Source organism: Cervus canadensis, chromosome 22 (assembly GCF_019320065.1).
Source record: "Cervus canadensis isolate Bull #8, Minnesota chromosome 22, ASM1932006v1, whole genome shotgun sequence".
NCBI classification, from domain to species: domain Eukaryota; kingdom Metazoa; phylum Chordata; class Mammalia; order Artiodactyla; family Cervidae; genus Cervus; species Cervus canadensis.
The window spans coordinates 11,023,724-11,042,796 of NC_057407.1; the positions used below are offsets into that span (position 1 = coordinate 11,023,724).

Genomic DNA, 19,073 nt, shown 5'->3' on the forward strand with positions numbered 1-19,073 from the left:
CAAAGCCCTGTGTTTCACTTTGACATGGGAGTAAAATGATACACTTAGTGACAAGAGCATGTGGAGCCTTGTCACCAGTGGCTCCCAGTATGTATCCCAGTAGATTCTCACTGCTCTTAGTTTTCCACTATACCAGAGGTTTGTAAACTGTATTATTTATATTTGTGTATGGAAGAATCCTTTCTTTAAGCTAATTTCTATGAGGAATATCAATAAATGAAAGAGATGAAATAGAACTACTCAATTGTTGAAAGGGAAAATAATAGGAATCTTACAATGTCCATGCCCCTATCTAGTGAGTACCCTGTGAAACCACTGAAAGTCCAGGGGTGACAGTTTGAAAACCAGAGCACAGTATTTGTCATCTTTGAGTACCAGGGACTATTGTCTTCTCTCTCCATGACCCTAGCACCACACACTGTGCCTGTGCCTGGTACTTATTTTTTCTTTTTAATTGGATCTACTGTACAGAAAAGACTCAAACCCAGTCGAGGCACCCCATTGCTCTGGTTTGTAATTCACATAGAATCATCAATCCATGCAGTTGTTTTATCTTTGGACTTATTGTTTATAATTTAGTCTCAAGAAACAACAGAACATTTTAAAAGAAAAATATTTAAAAAATTGTTTTAGAGTTCCTGGAAATTATTAGGTCATTTAAAATCCCTACATATTAGAGAACTATACCACCTTGAGATTCACATAATAAAACTGTAAGCTTGTTAGTTGAAAATATACACTTTTTTAGTTTTAAGAGTGAACTATTAGGTAGATTTTAGATCTAGGTTTAATCAATAAACACTGTTTCTTCTTTCCATTAGGATTTGTGTAGTATGTAAGGTCTTAAAATTTTTAGGTCATTGAGCTGGTATTATCAGATAATTCTGCTTTCATTATGATTAGTTGTCAAATTGATTGCATGTTACTTTTCTCGGAGCAGTTGTCAGAAGTTGCAAGAGATTAGGGAGATACATCACATCAGATGTACCAAGAATTGGTACAGAGCAATTGGTTTGTTTCTTATCCTCAAGACAACCGCTTGAGTGACTGTTTTTCCACTCAGATATTTCTAGTCTAGTCTCCAGTCGCATGGTGCTAGTATTCAGTAGTGCCAGAACACTCTCCCCTCTGTGCCAAAGAGTACGGGAGATATTAGCTAAACTAAAGACCCACTATTCCTCTCCTCTAAGTCTCATTGCTGATTTCACAGGCAAATCTAGAGGGGCTAAAGTGAATGACAGATTGCCAGCCCACGTCATGCATTTTGATACATGTTGACTGATGAGTATTGGATAGTCTGCTGGAGGTCAGAAGCAGCAGCTGGCAGGGCCTTGGTAGCTCTATTTTTCATTCCATTTCATCATTCCAGAATCATAAATATTTAGCCTTGAAATCTAAATCTCTAATTAAGACCTTTCCCCTGAGCTTCAGGTCCTCATTTCTTCTTTCCTACCCGACATATGCCCTTGGGTGTCCTTCAGACATCCATCATCGTTCCTAAACTGCGTTCATTTTCTTTTCCTCACATGTATACTTTCTCCTTAAATCAAGTGAAAGGCATTTGCTCAGAGATCCATGTCAGAAACTTAGGGAGCCTCTTAGGCTCCTCCATCTCTATCTCCTCTCTGTCTCTTCTCAGTTAATCACTGTATCCTGTTAACATCTGTCTCCTAATGCCAGTCAAATCACTGCCCTCGCTTTGTCCTTGCTGTCACCCCAGATGCTTCATGTTTCTCCCCAACATAGACTCCCTGAATCTGTCTTCCTTCCCTAAGTTATCCTCCACACCACTACCATACTTCTTTTTTAAAAATGAAAACTGTTCATGTCAGCTCCCACTTAGCCTTAAAAACCCTCGTTACTTAGCATGGCGTAAAAGACCCAGCATATGTAATTCTGCCTATTTCTCTCACCTTATCTCCTGATGACTTATTTCCCTTTTTCTAAACATGCCTTGCTCTTTCATACCTCTCTACCTTTGTTGGCTTGGTAAACTCCTGTTCATTGTTTACAACTCAACTTTATGAAACCTCCCTCATTCTGTTTATGAATAGAATCAGTCCTGGGGCTTCCTTGTGCATGTGATGTCATCCTGCACCTAACTTTCTCCTGTTATCAGATATTATATTGTAATTATACACATGCATATAGATTTCCTCCACTGGAATGGGAGCTTCCTTGTATGTCTTTTGTTCCATTTTCTCCCTAGTGCCAAGCATAGAACTTTGAATATTGGAGCGTTAAATAGTTATTGAATGAATGAATAAGTCCATCCATCAAATAAGTACCAATAAATCTCCTGTGAATCCAAGAAATTTTCATGTAATTGAACAGTTTAGCAAGCATTTACTGAGGCTTTCTTGTTGGCCCCTGCAATACCTGCTGGGGATTTAGAGGAAGAAAAAGAAATGTCTCTGCTGCTAAACAGGTCTGAACAAGGCATTACAGAATTCCTAAAAGATGTAAAACATGTTATTCCCAATTTTAAGTACCAAACAAACAGAGTGGAAAAGTAAGATGGGCAGATGACTTATTGACATGTGGTAAGACTTTAAGCAAAATAAGAAGCCAGGGAAAAACAAAAAAATGGAACCTATTAAGAGATAAGTTTTTATAGAACTTGTCAAGCTGAAAAAAAATGAGAAGTCCTATCCAAATCCTGGTTGTTTTATATATTTTTTCTAATTAATTGTATTTTAGACTGATTTATATTTATGATTAAATTGTATGGTTTGGGAAAGAAATACAGCCAGCTTTGCAATGATATACTGGGAGAGATGGCTTTTTCTTTCATGGTGAGCTAGGTCAGTTGTCACCAGGGTTTTGAATTCAACATTTGAGGAACTATTTTTTTTAAAAAAGGAAAAGAAGTCAGGGAAGAAATGGGTCTTTGAGAGACTGAGAAGACCTCAAGGGTTCTTGGAGAAAATGAAAGTAGTTGAAAAAGAGTGGTCAGTATCCAGATAAGGTATTAACTCGTTTGTTCAACTGATATTTATTAAGCATCTACCGAGTATTGTTTTAGATGCTAGGTACGCTGGGATGGGCAAGAGAAATCTGCTTGTCTTCCTGGAGGTTATGAACTAGTAGAGAGACTAACTCTTTCTAGTAGAGAGACTGTTGAACACATGGTCACATGAATAAGTACAAAGTTTAAAAACTGTCATAAATGCTATAAAGGAAAAGCATGCATGGGGCTGTGAAACCTCATGTATACTGGAGTTCAGGGAAGGAAGCTCTTAATGGCATCCAAACTAAGGCTTAATGTTTGAGTAAAGAAAAAAAAGAGTGGATAATGTGATCTAGGCAGAAGAAGATTTAGATGCATCAAAGAACTTCGTACATTCAGAGAACTGGGAGGCAGTCATCACTGGTATACAGTGAGTGAGAAAGGGAAAGGACATCATAAGAAAAGATAGTCAGGGACCAGATGATGCAGGGCCTTATGGCCATAGAAAGATTTTGGGTTTTATTGTAAGTTCAAGAAGAGAAGATACTTAAGCATAAGAAGCCCAAAATCTTGAGTTAGAAATAATAAAAATATGAATGCATATATATAGGAAATTGGAAGAGGCTATTAGAGCTAAGAAAAAGTTGATGTTGATAGTTAATTCCAGGTCTTAAATCTGTTTTTTTACCCTTATTTGTTCATAGTTTCTTCAAGAAAGAAAGAGCTCAGTAAATAATTAGGAAATAAATGCTAACTTTAAGATAAAATAGGTCAAAGATAGCCCTGAAAACCCTGTAGACTAATTCAGACCTGAAGCATTAGACAACAATTCTAATTCCTTGAGTAGATAACTGCCATGTTGAATGTGGTGGTTTGGGATTATCCCAGAGGCAGTGTAGAGGTTAAACTGGAAAATGAATGAGATGAGTTGGAAGCTGTTGCTGATATGAGTTGATAAGGCCTCAGGATAAGGGGACTTAATAGTAAGATTAGAGAAGAAAGAGCATCTTGCCATATAAGATCTGGTCCCAGCCTCATCACCTCTATAATTTAATTTCCTATCATTCCCCCTTGATCACTCTACACGTGGTTTCATTTCCTATTATTCCCCGCCTTGATCACTCTACTTTACACTGACCTTCTTGCTGTGCCCTAAAACTCAAAACATCTTCCTGCCTTAGGGCCTTTCTTTGCACCTCCCCTTTTTTGGATAGCCTCATGGTACTTGCATCCTGACTTTCTTCAGGTTTTTACTCAAATGTCACCCTCTCAGGCTTTTCCCGGCTACCCTATCTAGAACTGAAGCCATCATGAACATCATCTCCCACATACACATGCATATTCTCAATCCCTTCCTTGCTTTGTATTTTACCCAAGCATGTATTACCATCTAGTATACTGAATAGTTTATCTATTTACCATTTTTATTGTCTGTGTCTTGTCTCTAGGCTGTAAGCACCATGAAAGCAGAGGGTTGGGTTTTTTTTTGAAATTTTTCTTTATTTTTTAAATTGAAGTGTAATTAATTCACAATGTTGTTTGTTTCATGTGTACAGCAAAGTGATTCAGTGAAACACAGATGTATATATCTATATATCCACACAAGCACACTTATATTCTTTTTCTTTTTTTTTAACTTATATTCTTCTTCAAATTCCTTTTTCACTATAGGTTATTATAAGGTATTGAGTATAGTTCCTGTGCTATATAGTAGGTCACTGTTATTTATCTGTTTTATATGAGAACAGGGATTTCTCATATTAATGAGAAATATAATTTATATAAATATATATATAATATGTATAATATAAAAATAATATAATATAATTATATATATTAATATATATAAATTAATTAAATATAACTAATTTATCTGTTTTATATGAGAACAGGGATTTCCCATGTTAATCTTATTCATAAGCAGATCCCTTGAACCTAGGAGAATATTTGTATTTGGTAGGTACTCAATGCTTACTCGAATGAATGGTCAACTCAGTGCAGCAACCAACTTAGTTATCCCTCTTATCTCCTTTCTTCCTCGTTTTAAAACATATAACTCAATGGTTTTTTACCTTGGAGACAAATAGAGTGGTACTATAATTGTTAAGTTCAGCCAAGTGAAAGAAATGACGAGTTCAGTTTGGGCTATGTTAAGTTTGAAGTGATAGCTGAGCAAACCACAGGCCATGTGGTGGGGGCATCTTGGATGCAGGCAAGGTGTCACAGATGAAGATAGTAATTTTCATAGAAGTAGTTCCTCTGTGCAGAAAGAAAGCTATCTAAGGCTATCTAAAATGTGGGAATATTTCAGTCATTAAGAAAAACATTTTATGCACCTGACATGCAATGTGCTGTCAGGTAATAAAAGAGTTCTTTAAGATTGGGAAGAAGTGCCAGTGAAGGAGAAAAAACAATTGAACAAAACTGAAGGTATCACGCTTTTTTATTTCAAAGCATATTACAAAGCTACAGTAATTAAAACAGTGTGGTGCATGCGTGTGTGCTCAGTCGCATCCAACTCTGCAATCCCATGGACTGTGTAGCCTGCCAGGCTTCTCTGTCCATGGGATTCTCCAGGGCAAGAATACTGAAAAGGGTTGCCATGCCCTCCTCCAGGGGATCTTATGTGTCTCTTACATCTTCTGCATTGGCAGGCAGATTCTTTTCCACTGGTGCCCCCTGGGATACCCATGTTATCACAGCATTGTTTACAGCAGTTAAGGTATGGAAACAATGCAAATGCCTATCAGTAGGTGAATGGATAAAAAGATGTTTTCTGTATCCACAATGGAATATTATTCAGCCATGAGAAAGGAGAATATGGCATTTTCAACAGTATGGAAGAAATGAGCACATTATGCTAAGCAAGTTAAATAAGACAGAGTAAGTATTATATCACTTATATGTGAAATCTAAAAATGTCAAACCTGTGAAAAAACAGAGTAAAATAGTGGTTACCAGGAGATGGAGGAGCAGGGGTGGGGGATAAGATTGATGGTGTTTAAAGGTATGAACTTGTATCGAGTAGTAAGTAAGCCATAGAGAATTAAACATAATATAATTAATGAAAGACAGTAATACTACACTATAAAGATGTAAAGTGATAAATACTACTTCAGTGGTAATCATATTACTATTACAGTATATGTGTATCAGAGTAACACACTGTATACTTTAAGTTTATAAAATGTATTGTGTCAAATTTATCTAATTTTTTTAAAAGAAAAAGTTGGGGAGGATGTGGAAAAAAGAGAACTCTTGTACACTGTTGGTAATGTAAACTGATGCAGTCACTATGTAAAACAGGATGAAGATTCCTCAAAAAATAGAAAATAGATCTCTCATATGATCCGCAATCCCACTTTTGGGAGTATATCCAAAGGAATTGCAATCAGCATCTCAGAGAGATAGCTGCACTCCTATATTCATTGCAGCAATGTTTACAACAGCCAAACAAGGAAGCAACTTCAATGTCTATCAGTGAATGAATGGATAAATAAAATGTAGTATTTACGTAAAATGGAATATTGTTTACCCTTTAAAAAGAGAGGAACCCTGCCATTTGCAGCAAAATGGATGAACTTGGAGGGTATCATGCTTCATGAAATAAGCCAGACATAGAAGGACAAATACTACATGATACCACTTAATGAGGATTCTGAAATAGTTAAATTCAAAGAAAGAGTAAAATAGTGGTTTCTGGAGACAGAGGGAAATGAGAGGTATTAGTGAAGGTATAGAAAGGTTCAGTTATACAGGGTGAATAAATTCTAGAGATCATTACGTCATGGTACATACAGTTAACAGTACTATATTGCACACTTAAAAATTTGCTAAGAGTTTAGATCTATAGTTAAGTATTCTTATCTCACACTACAAATATAAAATAATAATAGATAGAATGGGAAGAAACTTACAGAGATGATATATTTATGATAAACTTATGTTTATGTTCATGGCTTAGATAGTCGTGATGGGTTCACAGGTATATATTTATCTCCAAACTCATCCATTTGTATATATTAAATATATACAGCTTTTTATTTGTCAGTCATACCTCAATAAAATGATTTAGAAAAAGAGAAATGTGGGAAGATGTGAATTTTCCTAGCAAGTGTTACACCTTATATAAATGTAAGACTTACTAAAATGTATAGTATTTTCTATGTCATCACATAACCAGTATGACAAACATTATGTGGATTTGACTCACTTATATTCTGAAACAAAATTTTCTAAGATAATCAGTGATCACATTATAGGCAAATAAGATTGTCTTTTTTTGAAATTAAAAAAAAAAGCAGAAGACATCGCTTTGCTCTCCTGTTTTTTTTTTTTTCAATGACATTTCTCACCTTCTGCATTCTACATGATTTAGTCATTTATTGTGTTTATTACTTATTGTCTGTTTCCTCAGTTTGTCTTTCCTGAGCAGAGAGATGTCTTTTGTTCACTAAGGTACTCAAGTGCCTAGAACAGTGCTTGTCACATAGTATGTGCTCAGTAAGTGTTTGTTGAATGAAAAGTGAAAGTGAAGTTGCTCAGTCATGTCCTACTCTTTGTCACCCTGTGGACTGTAGCCTACCTGGCTCCTCCGTCCATGGGATTCTCCAGGCAAGAGTGAATGTAACCATCCAGAATGTTGAAAGGAGATGAAAAGTATGAAGGACATGTTAAGGGACATGGAGAATACAATGAGAGAGGGTAATAAACATCTAATTAGAGAATCACAGACAAAGAAAAAAGAAAAAAAAAAAGGAGATGTACTCCAAGAGATTATGGCTGATAATTTTTCATCACTGATGAGGAAGATACAAATATAAGGCTGTGTATTTCCTTCACCCCCATGAGATTCCTCTTTGGAACCAATGTACTCTTTGGCAATTATCAGAGGATGAAGAAGCCAAGGTTATTAAATAGAACTTGGTCTCATCTCCACCACTTCATTCAATGGTAATGGTAAATTTACAGTGTCCAGTCTGGGCCACAATGCTGTGTTCTTAACAAATACCATGTAAGTTGGGAAAAGACATGAAGTCCACTGATGGTTTGTGGTATCTTGATTAAAGAAGGGTTTACCACCGCCAACAACAAAAACACTTTAAAACAATTTGACTTTTGAAAACACTATTGCACAGAGATTAAATTTAAAAGTAAAGATATTCACAGAATAAATCCTTAGATTCCCTAACCAAACTTAGTGTCAGATGTGACCTTAAGTACTATCAAAGACTGCCATTGACAGAGCAACCTTATGGCAGAACCATGGTATAGCTATTGCTTTAGCTGCTTCCAAAAACTGCCCAATATTGCCTGAGAGTTTGTCAGCAAATGGATGCCTTCATGTGCTCCTCAACTTTTTTATTGAAGGTATAGAAAATTTAAAGTGTTCAGGTGTATAGCAAAGTGACTCAGTTATATATAGTATTTTGCAGACTCTTGTTTTCTGTCTGTGAGTCTATATCTATTTTGTGAAAAAGTATCCTTTTTTTTTTAGATTCCATCAAAAAGTGATACCATATGATATTTATCTTTTTCTGTTTGATTTATGTAACTCTGGGTCCTTCAATGTTGCTATAAATGGCATTATTTTATTCTTTTTGTGGTCAAATAATATTCCATTATGTGTGTGTATGTGTGTATACATATCACACCTTCTTTATCCATTCATCTGTTGTTAGACGTTCAGGTTACTTCCATGTGCTGCTGTGCCCCTCAGTTTTACTGAGCATCTCCTCCGTGTTTACACTTCAGTTGTCAAGAAACCAGATCTTTGGTGATCCGTAGTCCCCAAATGAATAAAAATAAATAAATCATATTTTCAGTTTAGGGTGCTAGAAAAAGAAAAGATAAAGTAGAAGAAAAATATAATAATATAATAATAGAACATAAAGAAATAAACATACAGCAGAAATTAATACATCATAAATCAACTGTACTTCAATAAAAATTGAAATAAAAAAGAAATAAACAATAGAGAGGATCAATAAAATAAAGACTAATTCTCTGAAAAAACAAACTTTAAAAAAGACATACTAGTAGCAAGAGTAATCAAGAAAAAAGATAAATATTAAAATATATATGGAGCACATTTTTTAATTGAGGTAAGATTCATGTAACATAAAAGTACCATTTTGAAGTAAACAGTTTAGTGCCATTTACTACATTCACAAGTTTGTTCAACCACCACCTCTGTCTAGATCCAAAATATTATCATCACCCAAAAGGAAGCTATGAACCTGACAAACTGTTGTTCCTCATTCTCCTCCCCACCCCACCCCTGCCTCCACCCCCTGACAGCTACAAGTCTTTGTTTCATCTCTCTGAATTTAGCTGTTCTAGATATTTCATGTAAATGGAATTCTTAATGTGTGACCTTTTGCATCTGGATTGTTTCACTTACCATTATGTTTTTAAGATTCGTTCATGTTGTAGCATGTGTCAGTATATCATTTCTTTATACAGCTGAATAATATTTCATTATATGGATATGCCACAATATCTTTTTCCATGCATTCATTGGAAGACAGTTGTGCTGTTTCTACCTTTTGGCTACAGTGAATAGTGCTACTAGGAACATGTTATATGTATACTTGAGGGCCTGTTGTCTGTTTTTAGGTGTATATCTAGGAGTGGAGTTACTAAATTATATAGTAATTCCATGTTTAACTTTTGAGGAACTGCCAAACTGTTTTCCACAGCAGCTGAACCATTATACATTCCTGCCAACAGTGTATGAGATGTCCATTTTTTGCACAGCCTCATTGGTGCTTGCTATTTTCTGGGGTTTTCCCCCATTGTGGTTTGATATGCATTTTCATGATGACTAGTGATATGAGCATCTTTTCATGTGTGTGTTAACCATTTGTATATCTTCCTTGGAGAAATGTGTAGTCAAGTCTTTTGCCCATTTTTAATTGGATTATTTGTTTGTCTTTTTGTTGAGTTGTAAATGTTCTTTTTATTTCCTAGATATTAAAACTTTATCAGAGATATAGTCATATCTGTCTCTTTGTGACCCCATGGCCTGTAGCCCACCAGGCTCCTCTATCCATGTGCTTCTCCAAGCACAAATTCTAGAGTGAGTAGCCATTCCCTTTTCCAGGGAATCTTCCTGACCCAGAGATCGAACCCAAGACTCCTGCATTGCAGGCAGATTCTTTAGCATCTGAACCACTAGGGAAGCCTATCAGAGATACGTTTTACATATTTTTCCCTTGCTGTAGGTTGCCTTTTTCACTTTCTTGATAATGTTGATGCACAATACTTTTTAATTTTGATGAAGCCCACTATATCTGTTTTTTATTCTGTTGCTTGTGCTTTTGGTATCATAGAACACATTTTTTAAATTGTGTGCCTATACTGTGACCAATCTGATAGGAATAAACTTGTGTTTATATGTGTAAAAATCTTACTTTTGTAATAGCAAAATGTTCGTAAGAAGACAGATGACTAGATAAATAATAGTGTTACCTTTGAAAAGATTGAAGTGAAAAGAAGTGAGAGAGGGACTGAATTAGTTTTCTGTTGTTGCATAACAAATTACAACAAATTTAATGGACTTCAAAATTTCCCATTTTTTAATTCATAGTTCTCTAGGTTAGAAGGCATTACTGGGTTCTTTGTTCACTACATTACAAGGCTGAAAAAGTGTCTGTGTTGTAATGTAAAAGCTGTAGTGGAAAATTTGCTTCCAAGCTCATTGGTTGTTGTTGGCAGGATGGGACTGAGGTTTTGTTTCCTTGCTGACTGTTGACTGAGAACGACCATTAGTTCCTAAAGGCCACAAGCCTTTCTTGCTTTGTAGAACCCTGCATCTTCAGGTTAGCATAAGTGCAGTGAGTCTTTTCTGTGTTGAGAATCTCTTACTTCCTCTTCTGTGGGAGAAAATTCCATGCCTTTAAAGGACTCATGGGATTAGGTCAGGTTTACCCACAAATCTCCCTATTTTGTGGTCACCTGTGTTGTGTAAGATAACCTGATCATGGAATTAGAAGTCGCCATACTTATAATCCCAGAGGTTATAGAGGGGAAGTTTAGGGGACAGCTGTGGAGTTCTGCCTACAACAGAGACTCATACGTGCCTGTGTGGTCACTCAGTTGTGTCTGACTCTCTGCCACCCTTTGGACTGTAGCCCGGCAGGCTCCCCTGTCGATGGAATTTTCTAGGCAAGTTGCCATGCCCTCCTCCAGGGCATCTTCCCAAATCCAGGGGTTGAACCTGCATCCCCTATGTCTCCTACATCACAGGCGGATTCTTTACCCCCTAAGCCATCAGGGAAACTTATACATAAATATGTTCTTTATATGAAAGTTAATGAGTTCAGTGAAAACAGCAAATTTACAATTGTGAGTATAGTATGACTTGACTTTGTGGAGAAAAACCATGTATGTCTATATGTGTATAATATATTATAATTACACATTTTTTAAAAGGGTAAAACTTTTCAAAATTGTCCTTGAACTGACAGATACTTGATGTTTTGGTAGTAATTCTTTTTTAAAGTAGCTGGCAATAATCTAACGGAAAAGATAGTTATAAAAATTAGAGGAAATACTGATTTTTCTGTATGAGGAGAAAAATATGAAAAAAATTTCTCACTTCTGCTTCTCCTTTCTTCAAGCCTTCTGGCTTGGCAGTCCAAAATAAACATCTGCTTGCTTTTGAATGGTAATGATTTAAGAAAAGGACAAAGCCTGTAAATGGCCAGAATTTTAAGTATCCTTAATATCTTTCCCTAATATCATAGATCCCACTTTTTATAAGGAACTCGTTGTCTTTGTTTAAAAAACAATTATTCTATTGAAAAAGAAAAGAAAAAAATATTTCTCTGTAAACATGTTATGATTCACTGTTCTCTTAATCTAATTAATAATTACCACGTCAAAATAGTGTAAAGAGTATTCTTTTAGAATAGAATTTGTGTTTTGATCTTTATTTGATTTTTTTATGGATACAGTTATCTTTTCTTTTATGTGAGCTTCTTTATTCACAGGAGGAGTATTATTGTTTAACTAACTTACTTTCTCTACTGGTGTGCCTCTTAATATGCCTCATTCTCTTGCTGGCCCTCTGCAAGTTTAGAAGAGTGCTCTGAAGCCTCTGGGTGCTGATGATTGATTTTATAACTCAACTGGCTTTCCCTCAGGCGTCTTCAGTATGCCAGGTTTTTCTCCTAGGCCTTGGGAATACAAAGTTGCCCTCAGAAACTTAACCTCTCTTGATTATCATGCGAAAGCACTTGTTAACCATCTTTTCATGGATGCTGTGCAAAGCAAGCTAAAAAGACTCATTTCTTACTCTCCTGGAGTTGGCTCAGCATTCAGAACACGCTTGCATAGAATGTACTTTTTCTTGAAAATCAGCTGCTTCTGTAATTGAAATAGAGGGCTCTGCCTGAGAGGCAAGTTTTCTACCCAAAAGAGAGAAAATCTCAGGTAACCCGAGAGAGAAATTTTCTTTTAAAATGATGGCTGAGAACTTTGTTAATTAAATCAAACAGTTTTTCTTTTCTCTCCTGAATAAGTCATGTCTTACAGTGCAGCTAGAGCTTATCTGCAGGAGCTCCGGCAGCCAGTGTAGGACCTGCACATCAGTCCTTTCACTCAAGGCCACATGGTATGGTCTGACCTGTTTTAACTGGGTCTGGGACATAGACTCCAGCTCACTACCCAACATTCCCTCAAGAATTTTCTGTCAGTCCTAGCAGGAATTAGTGGAGCTAGTACCCTGGCTCTGGTGACAGTCAGTTTCAGTTTCTTTTCCTACCCTGCTCTCATTGTCAATATGCATATCTTCCCTGGATATTACAAAGATCTAGAGAAACTAAAAATTAGCTTTCTTTCTCTAACACAAAGAAAGCCATGATCCTATGCCCTATGGATGGAGAGGACAATGTGTGAATATTTAAGTGAAACACTTTATAATCTGTCATCTTGAAAGTTTTCGCTTACAAGAATATATTTTTCTAACCCCAAACTGATATAGACAGAATGAATGCAAATACAGTTTGAAGCTAAATGTATTTCATTTCAGTGGCCAGGCTAACTCAACATGCTTTTATATACATGGCCAAGGCATCACACCTTGCTCTGAAATAATACAGTGAAAATCCACTTAGAGATAGACCCGGTGAAACTTTCATTTTAGATATAGACTTTGATCTTTGGTTAAATGTATGTTTCTTTCATCTGGGAAAAAGGTCAGGAATTGTTCTCCTGTGTATGCCATCTCTTAATTATGTTCTGAGTCTAAATATCAGGCTGGAGAAAATTTTTAATACAATGTACTACAGAGTCTGTACACATACAGTGAAAGAAATGGTCAATTTTCTTTAAAAAGTTCTTTGTTTACAAGAAATTTCCCTTCTGCTCTATCTAGACTATATCACACAGTGCAGAGTAGAATAGAATAACTAATGCCTCTGACATGAGTTCATGAATATTCATCATGACATCAATCCTGAATATTCATTGGAAGGACTGATGTTGAAGCTGAAACTCCAATACTTTGGTTACCTGATGTGAAGAACTGACTCATTTGAAAAGACCCTGATGCTGGGAGAGATTGAAGGCAGAAGGAGAAGGGGACGACAGAGGATGAGATGGTTGGATGGCATCACTGACTCAATGGACATGAGTTTGAGTAAGCTCCAGAAATTGGTGATGGACAGGGAGGCCTGGTGTGCTGCAGTCCATAGGGTCTCAAAGAGTTGGACAGACTGAGTGACTGAACTGAACTGATCTGACATTAGTTCAGAAAAACCTTCTGTCTGGAAAGGAATGCCAAAAATTAAGAGGTATCAGAGGTAGATGTCATAGTCGATTGGTATAGTCAAAGATTTATTTTTCACCTATTATGTGCTCCCACTGGTATAGGCTCTATAGAGACATGCCAGTGAAGAAAACTCAACAAAAATTCCTGCCCATGTGAAACTAACATTCTTGTAGGGGGAGTTGATCAATAAGTAGTTTGTATAATATATTTGGAGGGATAAATGTTAGAATAATAAAGTAAAGTATGAAGGACAATTTGCTGTTTTGAAAAAGATATTCCGTATAGGCCTTACTGTTCTCATCTGGTAAACATACCATGGGGCTATCTTCCAGGGGAGAGACTTGTTTTCTACCATTTTCTTATCCTTACCAGCTGAGCCTCCAGGGAAGCCCAAGAATACCAGAGTGGGTAGCCTATCCTTTCTACAGTGGATCTTCCTGACCCAGGAATCGAACTAGGGTCTCTTGCATTGCAGGTGGATTCTTTACTAGCTGAGCTATCAGGAAAATTCTTTGAATCTCAAAATGACTTCCAAATTAATGAAGTGGAGCCAAGGGATGAAATTACAATGAGCCTTCTCACCCCTGGCCACATAAAGATAAATAAGGAAGCTAGAATAGCAGGCCTTTGCAGTAATTCAGATGGGAGATATTGGTGGCTTGTATTTGGGTTATTTTTTTGAGGTAGAACCTTGCTGGTTTCATTTCTAGTATGGTGGAGTGACCTCCTAACAGGCCAGTCCTCCAAACAGAATAAATAGGACACATCATAGTCTAACTAAAATTCTTATAAGTAGCTAGTAAAAAATGACACATTGCATGCATGGGAGCAATAATTCAAGTGATCATGAGCTTTTTATCAGAAATCATAGAGTCCAGAAGGTAACAGAAAAACATCTTTAAAGTACTGAAGGACAGACAAACACAAAGTTTTATATTTAGTGAAAAAAATCTTTTAAGAATGAAGACAAATGAAAGAATAATGAAGACAAAAATAAAGACAAATATCTTTATCTTAAAGACATTTTCAGATGAGGGAAAGCTAAGAGAGTTTGTCACCAGGAGAACTGTACTTTAAGACTTGCTAATGGAAGTTCTCCAGGCTAAAAAAAGAATCACAGGGAAGCTCAAATGCTCAAAACTGAATGAAGAGCATTGGAAATGGTAAATATATGGATGAATAGAAAAGACTATTTGTCTCTTAATTTAAAAAAAATACAGTACTGTATAAAATAAAAACAACATTTTCTTGAGGGTATTCTAATGTATGTACTTAAGACAACTATAGCAGAAAGGATGGAAGGAGTGGTAATTTAACCTCTACATTTGTAAGCTTTCTGCATTTTTTGTAAAATGGAAAAATACTCATTTGAAATGGATGGTGAAAAGTTAAGAATGTAGAAAATAATGCAAAGAGGTACAGCTAGAAAGTCAGTAGATAAATGAAATTTTAAAATCTACCCAATATTGGAAGATTCCTGGAACTGTTCTGGTTCTTTATTTCCTCACATTCCAAAGTACATGTCCATGGTGTCTTAGGAGCCAAATCTACTTAAAAGAGTATGATTTCAGATATCATTCAAAACAGTAATGAGTTGTCTCAGTGCTTAAATTTAATTCGTCTTTCTTCAGTTCAGTTCAGTCCAGTCACTTCATGTCCAAATCTTTGTGACCCCGTGGACTGCAGCATGCCAGGCTTCCCTGTCCATCACCAACACCCAGAGCTTGCTCAAACTCATGTCCATCAAGTCAAGTGATGCCATCCAACCATCTCATCCTCTGTCATGCCCTTCTCCTCCCGCCTTCAACCTTTCCCAGCATCAGGGTCTTTTCAAATGAATCAGTTCTTCACATCAGGTGGTCAAAGTATCGGAGCTTCAGCTTCAGCATCAGTCCTTTCAATGTATATTCAGGACTGATTTCCTTTAGGATTGACTTTAGATTTCCTTTAGTTTGAGATCCTTGCAGTCCATGGGACTCTCCAGAATCTTCTCCAACACCACAATTCAAAAGCATTAATTATTCAGCACTCAGCTTTCTTTATAGTCCAACTCTCACATCTATACATGACTACTGGAAAATCATACCTTTGACTAGACGGACCTTTGTTGTCAAAGGAATGTTTCTGTTTTTTAGTAGGTTTAAGTTTGTCATAGCTTTTCTTCCAAGAAGCAAGCGTCTTTTAATTTCATGGCTGCAGTCACCATCTGCAGTGATTTTGGAGCCCCCCAAAATAAAGTCTTTCACTGTTTCCATTGTTTCCCCATCTATGTGTCATCAAGTGATGGGACTGGATGCCATGATCTTCATTTTTTGAATGTTGAGTTTTAAGCCAACTTTTTCACTCTCCTCTTTAACTTTTTCATCAAGAGGCTCTTTAGTTTTTCTTTGCTTGCTGCCATAAGGGTGGTGTCAGAAACTTCCTGTACAGTAGAAATCAAGATTATCAAGACAGCAGAGAAGAAGACAACTTAAAATAGAAAGAAAATCCTTTGTGAATGAAGTGGCAGTAAACTTTTGAACAAGTTTTTCAACTTTAGTTGAAAACTAGAAAATTGCCATAAAATGCACACACTAATTTCTCGTTCAGTTCTTTTTGTTTAGAGTATTACATGTGCAACGAGAAGTGTTGCAGAGCCTACAGTGAGCTGGTAACATCGAATGAAAGAATGATTCGTTATAAAATCACAAGCATGAGTCTGTAGTTGCAGAAATGTGTAAAATCAGGCAGAATTCATATTAAAGACATTCTTCCCTTTCTCCCATTTCTACTTCTGCCTCAAGGCCACAGCCACAGATAGAGCGACTCAAGCAGGTTAAGTCAGCCGCACTCTTTTTCCAGACATCCACTTGGCTCCATGCCCTGGACTAATGATTCCCTCTAGGTGCTAGTCAACAGAAGACTATTCTCAAAGGATTCACTCCAGCTGTCCTGATCGAACAGATCATGTAACCACTTTTAACTTCTCAAATACAACTACTGAAGATAGCAGTCTGCTAAAAACCAGTAGAGAGTGTCTTTCAAAGATGTCAGAGCCCAGGGTGGAATATCCACTGATCATCACTGAGGGCTTTGTTAAAAAAGAAAATATTTAGATACTTGTTAAAGATAGGCAGACTTTATTCAGGACTATTGCAGTAGGTATAAGGACCACTACAGTGAACTCAACTATGACTACAGTAATAGAAAGTAGGAATTTATAGGCAAAGAGATTCTGATCTCTGGTTCAAGAGATGGTTCTCAAATGGTTCAAGAAGAGTTTACAAGAAGATCTCAGATGGTTCAAGAGATCTTGAACCAGAGATCAAATTGCCAACATCTGCTGGATCATCAAACAAGCAAGGGAGTTCCAGAAAAACATCTATTTCTGCTTTTTTGACTATGCCAAAGCCTTTGACTGTGTGGATCACAATAAACTGTGGAAAATTCTGAAGGAGATGGGATTACCAGACCACCTGACCTGCCTCTTGAGAAATCTGTATGCAGGTCAGGAAGCAACAGTTAGAACTGGACATGGAACAACAGACTGGTTCCAAATAGGAAAAGGAGTACATCAAGGCTGTATATTGTCACCCTGCTTATTTAACTTATATGCAGAGTACATCATGAGAAACGCTGGGCTGGATGAAGCACAAGCTGGAGTCAAGACTGCCAGGAGAAATATCAATAACCTCAGATATGCAGATGACACCACCCTTATGGCAGAAAGTGAAGAAGAACTAAAGAACCTCTTGATGAAAGTGAAAGAGGAGAGTGAAAAAGTTGGCTTAAAGCTCAACATTCAGAAAACTAAGATCGTGGCATCTGGTCTCGTCACTTCATGGCAAATAGATGGGGAAACAGTGGCTAACTTTATTTTTCTGGGCTCCAAAATTGCTGCAGATGGTGACTGCAGCCATGAAATTAAAAGACACTTACTCCTTGGAAGGAAAGTTATGACCAGCCTAGACAGCATATTCAAAAGCAGAGGTATTACTTTGTCAACAAAGGTCCATCTAGTCAAAGCTATGGTTTTTCCAGTGGTCATGTATGGATGTGAGAGTTGGACTATAAAGAAAGCTGAGTGCTGAAGAATTGATGCTTTTGAACTGTGGTGTTTGGACTGCGAGGAGATCCAACCAGTCCATCCTAAAGGAGATCAGTCCTGAGTGTTAATTGGAGGGACTGATGTTGAAACTGAAGCTCTAATACTTTGGCCACCTGATGCAAAGAGCTGACTCATTTGAAAAGACCCTGATGCTGGGAAAGATTGAGGGCAGGAGGAGAAGGGGATGACAGAGGATGAGATGATTGGATGGCATCACCGACTCAATGGACATGAGTTTGGGTAAACTCCAGGAGTTGGTGATGGACAGGGAGGCCTGGCATGCTGCGGTTCATGGGGTCGCAAAGAGTTGGACACGACTGGGTGACTGAACTGAACTGATAGGCAAAGAGCAGGGTAGGAGTCAGTGGGTTGAAAAATTACTAAAAAGAAGCATCAAGGATTGGTTGGGGGAGGATTCTGGCTAAACCAACCAAACAAGACACTTGTTGAAGGCAGGCCAGGGTAATCAGATGTCGCCCAAGGGTGATGGGGAATGAGGAGTCTGATTGATATTGAGGTGGGGAGTCATATATTGAATGTGAAGGATTCTGGCTAAACCAACATAGCAGGATTCTGCTATGGATTGTCTAATTCTAAATAGTCTAATACTACAATTAGACAATTCAGAGAGGGAAATGGGACTCTAAAAATTGAGGTCTAGTTGAGAAACTTTAGAAGAGCCTGACTAGAGTTTGGTCAAGGGGAGAATCTCTTGTCAAAATCCTTCTCAAAATGTACAGTCTGGATTTGGCCAAAGGATTTGACCTAGTATCGTATATATTGACCTAGTATACTATTGTATGGTATATTGTATAGTATACTATTGACCTAGTATCTGATCAAGAGAACCCCTGCCCTCAGAGAAGCACAACTGGTAAATGTGTAAACAAGATAGTTTCAGGTACTACTTCAGCATAGGAGACTGCTCTCTAAGTGGAAATTCTGTAGCCCTGAGTACTCTGTGAAGCCTTTTTTGAGCCTGGTGATGAGAAAGCTTTGGGAAATATGCTGTCAGGAAGTATTTAAAGGTGGGGGAGTGGAAGTCCCATGATTCAGTGATTTGACAGTAGCTTAGCATTCCTTTCTTCTTGAGAGGTGCATAGACTTTTCTGTGGAAGGGGACTTTTACTCTTCAGACATATGGAGTGCCAGCTAGGACCTGCTCTTTTCTTAGGTTGTTGAAGGTTCCCTTCTTCTTGCTGCTCTTGCCAACTCAGATACCAACACAAACTAACTTCTTTCAAGATTCTAAATCTCAG

At 37.1% G+C, this 19,073-nt stretch overlaps 1 protein-coding gene across 8 annotated transcripts in view; it reads left to right on the forward strand.

Annotated features, from left to right (window-relative positions):
- Window positions 1–19,073, forward strand: part of DOCK3 (dedicator of cytokinesis 3) — a 288,068-nt gene that overhangs the window by 137,432 nt on the left and 131,563 nt on the right. The gene's annotated exons all lie outside the window — the stretch shown is intronic.